Genomic DNA, 7,304 nt, shown 5'->3' with positions numbered 1-7,304 from the left:
CAAGTATTGATATATTGAACTTTAAGTCCCTACATAATATGATAAAAAACTCTGCTATTACTTTTGCCCATATTCTTTTTATGTCATTTGTGTTGTCTCCTTCATTGTTGCCTATTAGTCTCACGTTGTTCATATTTGTATCATCTTGGGGATGATGAATTATTTTTTTCTTCATCCTAGTATTTTTAAGTGATCTTTTCTTAGCTTTTCACTAGCTGAAACAGCATCTTTAAGATTGGAAATTCTATCTTCACTTTCACTCCAACAGTTTTGAATTTTCGTGATTGAGATTTTTAGTTCCTCTATATCTCTTTGACTCTGCTTCATGCGATCTATTTCTTTCCAATATTGCTCATTCAAGATTTCCATCATTTTTCTAATCTCCCCTATTTTTAATCAGTGTCTTCTTCAGAAGCTGTTATTTATTCTTTTTCTTCAGAGATTATTTTTGGTCTGATTTCCTCTATAAGTTTCTGCGTTTGATTCTTTACTTCAGATGCTGTTAATTCAGAGTTTTCTTTTTTTATTTCTGAGGTTATTTATGATCTGAGTTCTTCTAATCTTTTCTTCAGTTCTTTCTTTACATACAACACTATTAAATCAGGCATTTCAGCTGTGTGATTACCAATTTCTTCTGGTCTAGTGTCTTCTGTACTTATTTTGGGTGGGCTCAGATCCTGAGATTACCTTTTGCTACTTCTCTTTGTCATTTTGTATAACGCTGTCCTCTGAAATTTCGTGTAGAGCTTTGGTGCAGTAATAACCTTAGCAAGTACTGAAATTCGGGTGCATATCTAAGAAATTTGAACCCCTCCTGTTTTGCCTGGTTGGCCATGGCTGCTGTGCCTAGTTCTTTCCTGCTGCAGCTTTTGGATGTGAATCTGTTGTGGCCCTTTGGCAAGATGTGCTGTTCCTTGTTTAGCTGGATAGTTCTGGCCCCTAACCTTTCTGCATGGACTTTAGCTTCTGTTTTATCCCAGACCTTTGTGCCAGGCTTGGGCTGGGTTTGAAGGAGTGGAGGTATCCCCAGAGCATGGCAGAAGTTCACACTCAAGTTGGGCCTGGGCTTGGTCCAGAGGGGTGCAGGCATCCCAAGAGCACGGTAGAAGTCCTCACGTGTGGGGACTGGACTTGGTCTGGAGGAGAGGAGGTGTCCCTAGAGTGTGGCAGAAGTTCTCACTCATGAGCTGGGCCTGGGCTTCATCCTCAATGGTCTAGCAGGTGCATGGGAGTGAAGAAGCTCTCCCACACACTTTCCTGGCTTGAGTTTGGGATGGGTCTGGAGCAAAGCCTATACCCTTAGTTCTCACTTTTTGTAAAAATCAACTAAGAATAGATCAAAGACCTAGTTATGAGACTTGAAATATTGATAATCAAAGAAAACAGAGAACAACTTGAAGACAACAGTTATGATCCTCATTAAAAGTCTAATAACTCAGAAGATACTTCTAATATTCAACAAATGGGATTTCATCAAATGAAAAATCTTCTGCACTTGAAAGAAAGTAAATGACAGAAGCGTGAGATATTGCTTCTACTGAGTGAAGAGACAATCATCCAACAATTTTCCAAAATAGTATTAACATCCAGTATGAAGAACTTTCCACATCGGGGCATGGTGGTACAAACCTGTAATCCTAGAACTCCAGGAGCTCATATAACAGGACTAGGAGTTTGAGGCCAGCGTGGCCTATATATTAATTTCAAGGGCATTCTGGAACTTTCTATCAGAAGAACAAATAACCTAAAATGAAAAGAACAAATATCCCAACCATTAAATAAGCAAATAATCAGAAAAAATATTCCTCACTATAATAACTACAAATGGACAATAATTACATCAAAATCTGTTCAGTGCTATTGGTCTTCATGAAAAAGCAAATAAAGACTGCCCTGAGATTGTGTATTGTTCAGTTTTCTTATTGCTGGTACAAAATACCAAACACTGACAACTTACAGGAGGAAAGGTTTAATTTGGCCCACAGTTTCAAAGTGTTCAGCCCACATTAAGGTGGCCACAAGACAGAAGCATAGTGACAGAAAGGTATGGTGGTGCAAGGTTGCTTAGATCATGCCTTCCAGAAGCACAGCAGATTGAAAGAGTGCCAGAAAGGAAAGAACTACAAAGATTTCTCCCAAATGTCACAGCCTCATGACCCACCCGGACACACACAGAAGTGAGCTTTAATGACCTACTAAGCACCGTTTAATCCAGGCAAGTTGACAATCACAATATAGAGTGAGATTATATCTCACTCCTGTCAGAATTGCTGTCACAATACACAACACAACTAATGCTGATGAAGATGTGAGGGGAAAAAAACCTGTTGATTGGAATGAGAATGAGAACACCTAATATAGATATCTGGAAATAGTGGTGTCATATGATCCAGAGAAAGTTAGCGAACTGCATAGACACCTGCACACCCATCTTTATTGCAACATGATTCTCAATAGCCAATGTATAGAATACAGCTAGTTTCTTTGATCCTTTTGAATAGACAGAAAAATTGTGGCATGCATACACCATGGAGTATTATTCCACAATGAAGAAAAATAAAATCATGTCACTTGACAGGCAATGGGAAAAACTGATGATTATCATGTTAAATGAAATAAATAAGACTCATGCGCAAGAATCACATTTTCCTTTCTATGTTCAATCTTTTTCACAAATGATACAAAAGTAGAAGATATACCAGGAGACCAAATGAAGGTCATTAGGGTGAGAGAAGAAGGGTTGCAAGGGAGGGTGGTGAGGGATGGGGTGGATAGGATAAAAATATATGCCTGAATGAAGGTGCCTTAATGAAATCAAATGTTTTTAGAAGTTAATAGAAACTAATGAATATGTATAAAAATATTAATAAATTTTCTCATAATAGCCAAAAATTTTAATACTATTCAAGTGTTCATCAACAGTGAAGTGGGCAGTACAACCCACTTGAACCTCTCCTGTTCCTCAGGGACTATTCATCTTCTCCAGTAAACCTTTCCTACTCTTGTTTTTGTTTGGTTTGGTTTTACTTTTTGAGGCAGGTTTTCTCTATGTAGTTTCAACTGGTCATAGACTCACTCTGTAGCCCACTCTATCCTCAAACTGAATGATGCTTCTCTCTCAGGCTCCCTAGTGCTAAGATTATAGGTTTGCATGAAAATACTCAGCTGAAGTTTTTTTACTTATAATTTCCTTTGTCCTTTGGGATTAAGTCCACGTATGCATCAGACACCCAAATGGGTGATCAGAACACCTAGGTACATCCCTTCTCCCTTGCAGCTCCTATTTAGAGGTCTTACATAAGACAAGACAAATGGTGTTAGACTTATGCCCTTTCTACATGCCCTGCTTCCCAATTGGATCAGTGTTAGGTAATCAATCATACTTGTAATCTTATTGGATGATTATAGTTTTACTTATGTTGTACCCACATTTCTGACTTTGCTGTATAAATTACCCCTGAAAAAGGGCTTGGTGTCAACTCTCTTGGTACCCTTAGGGAGATAACCCCACTCCTGAATAAATCTCTCCTATTCTTATTCATAAAATAAAGAAAATGTAAAGTGGACAAAAATATAACACAATCAAATAATATGCAATAATTATAACATAAAAATTTGACTTGCAAACCATTACACGTGTAGTGTATAGGATTTACTGATGGCTTATAAATGAATTAAACTTATGAAAAATTCACCCAGAATGGAAGTTGTTCACACATCAGGGACTTCGTGTAATGATACACAGAAAGAAGAATAAGTAATCATTAGCTACACACAAACATAAGAAACACATGTCATGTATTTCTAAGTGACTTTGAAGTACATGTCATGCTACTGTTGCTTCCCTCTCTAGACATTCTTAGTCTCCCACTCCCTTTCTACACTAGGTAGTTTAATACCTAGTTTATCATCTCCTTAGCATTACTTTTACTGTTAACTTTCCATGCTCTTCCATTAAATGAAATCCAGCAGAACTCATAAAATTAAGAAATCACTTAATGTATCTCTATTAACAAGATATATGCTATTAAAATAAAATTTTAAAAATAAGATATTACAGAATAAATCATAAAACATCTCAGGCAGATGAAAACACACATATGTCAAAAGTAACAGGTGTAGCAAAAGCAGCAAAAAAATGAAAGCTTATAGTACTATACAACTACTTTGAGAAAAGAATATCTCAAACAAACAACCTGAAATTCCTTGCAAAGAATGAGAAAAAGACTGCACCAAATATAAAATTAATAGAAGAAAAAGATGAAGAAATTTAGAGCACAGAGATGATAGATGATAGACAGATAGATGATAAAGAATATTATCAGATCATAGTACAATGATACTAATAATCAAAAGTTTTCAAATACAAGGAGAGACTAAACCTTGCACTTTAAAATAATCAATAGGTCATAGACAAAAGTCAAAACAGATCTTAGATTCTACAATCAAACAATAATGCCAGTGTGATATACCAGACACTATGAAACATAATAAAGTGATTCTAAAATAAAACTTTAAAGTTATGACTGCCTACATCAGAAAAAAATACTAAGCCTCAATACATAATATAGTGGTGTATCTGAAAAGCCTAGAAAAACAAGAACAATCCTGATTTAAAAATAGCACAGAGAACAAAATTACAAAGATGAGATCAGACATTAATAAAATTGAGACCAAAACAAGACAAAGAATAGAAAAATTGCTGGGTAATTTAAAGGTTCAAATCAATGCAATTAGAAATGAAAACTGTGAAATGAAAGTAGGCATAACTAACATCCAGAAGATTTCTAGCAATACTTTCAAAATCCCTACTTCAATAACTGGACAGATTCCTAGACACATGTAAATACCAAAACTGAACTGAGATATAAAAACCTTGCATTGGATCTCCAGTGCTTCAACCCATTAGCATGCTTATTCTAAGAGGCCTAAATAACACAATCATAGGTAATGATATGGAGATGGTACTAAAAAAATCTTACAAACTAAGAAATACCCGGAACCTAATGAAAGCACTTTTGAATTCTACAAGAATTTCAGCAAATGTTAAAGAGAAGTAGTGATGCTAAACTTTTTTTCTGGAAAACATCATTACCTTGATTCTGAAGCTAAAACTGACTCAGCCAACAAAGAGAACTGCAGCTGATCCCTTCAACCTGGAGAGCATGACGCTGAGTTCCACAAAGCATCCCTCACTCCTCTACTGTAAGTGTTTAAGCATAATAGTAGCTTCTTGTGCAACTCAGTACCTTTCCCTGAAAAATACAAGAAACAATCTTTGTTTTCACCTATTTAGTATGACAAAGGGCAAGTTGGGTGCATATGAACCAAAGTGACAAGGCATGATTTTGGCCCACATAATACTACATCTATTAGGTTTTGTGTATGTTCACCTGAGCATCACTAAGAGTATAATACACCCACACCACTCAAGCATTCTCTACCTTTTTATTTTTAAAGAGAATTCAAAATAGTATTTAAAAAAGAAAAATTACAAATACAGCAAAATTTCACTAAAAGTATAACATAAATTGCACAGCATTTGTTGTAATGTGTAGTGCTGTTTTCAAATTAGTTGTTTATATTAGCAGATATATGCATGTAAAACTGAAAGAAAAAAGAAACACAGGGGTGGGCCAGATAGCTCAGAGGACTAAAGTGCCTGCTTAGGCAGAGCACAGAGACTGGGGTTCAATCCCTAGCACTACGAGCCAAGCCAGCACTGCCTGCGGGGCACGCTGAGACATTAAGTGTGGGCACAGTGATGTACACCTATAATTCCCAAGGCTGGGTGTCTAAAAACAGGAGGATCATTATGAGTCTAAGCTATGTATTGAGATCATATAGACCATGTACTAAATACACTTAAAAAAAGAAAATTTTAAAAAATCTATAACAAATTAGGAAGAAAAAACAATTAAAGTAAGAAAACAAAGCAAATTAAGCATTAACTGTTCCATTTCATAGACCAGCAGAAATCCACAATACAGCTGTCCAAACCATCCTGCTTACATACCCAGATATAGCTTTTCACACTCTCCCTGATATTCTGCTCCTCAGCTCAGTAATTCTTTCATTTTGAACAGGTTTATTCCCTTTTCCTAGTATCTACTTTACTTCTGATTTTTTTTACACATTTTCACACTAAGGAGAAAATATGATTTTTGCACATGTAGGTCTGATTTATTTCACTTAAGAATATCATCTCTAGTTGTATCCATTCACAAATAAAAGCCTTAAATTTATCCTTTTTTATAGCTGAATAATTCCCCATTACATATGTCTTAGTTACTCTTCTCTTGTTGCTGGGACAAGTGTCTGATACTAAAAATTAAGAAAGAAAAGGTTTATTTAGCTCATAGTTAATGGAAGTTTCAGTCCATACTCAGCTGGGTCCAAGGCAGAGTGGTACATGGCAGAGTATCTTTTCATGGTAGCAGCAAAGAGCAAGAGAGAAAAATGGAAAAGTAACAGCAACAATGACTACAGAGAGCAAGTCTCTCCTTATCTGCCTCAGGCTGGGTGTAGCACTCACACCCATAATCCCAGCAGTACTCAAACCCATAATCCCAGCCTTGGATCATGAATGAATCACAAACTCTAGAACCATGGTTCAATGACTACATGAGTCTTTGGGGGACAAATATATACAAGCCATAACAGTGTAAACCTACCACATCTCTTACCCGTTCCTTAGTTGATGGGCATTTGTTTGCTTCTAAGATTTAGCTACAATACATTACACTGCTATAAACAGTATAATGCTATACATTACACTGTTATATATGCACCCAAAACATGGGTGCATATATAACACTGTGGTATGATGTCTTCAGTTATTGGGAAAATAGTCAGGAGGAAAATAACTGTGCTGAATAGGACCTCCAATTCTAGCTTTAGGAGAAATCTCCACACTAATTTGCATAAAGGTTTTGCCAGTCTGTATACCCACCAAATTGGAGAAGTGTTGCTTATTCCTCACAGAACCTCTAGCATTAGTTACTGGCTGATTTCTTGATGATAGCCATGATTTCTGGGGTGAGATGGAATCCTAATGTTGTTTTAATTTATATTTATGAAATGGACAACGATGCTTAACATTTTTTTATATATTGACCTAACATTTGATTTGTCCATCTCAGAAGTACATATTCATATCAGAAGCCCATTTTTGGATTGGTAACACCAATTTTGGGGCCTGATTTTTCCTTTTTTTTTCAAAGTTTTATTGATAAACAGATAGCAATGAGACAGTTTCAAATCAAATTGGAAGTACAGTTTCAACAAATAATACACTGCATATA

Source organism: Octodon degus, unplaced genomic scaffold (assembly GCF_000260255.1).
Source record: "Octodon degus isolate 3935 unplaced genomic scaffold, OctDeg1.0 scaffold00430, whole genome shotgun sequence".
NCBI lineage: Eukaryota > Metazoa > Chordata > Mammalia > Rodentia > Octodontidae > Octodon > Octodon degus.
The sequence above is the reverse complement of the archived record's forward strand: the minus strand, read 5'-3'. Positions refer to the sequence as shown.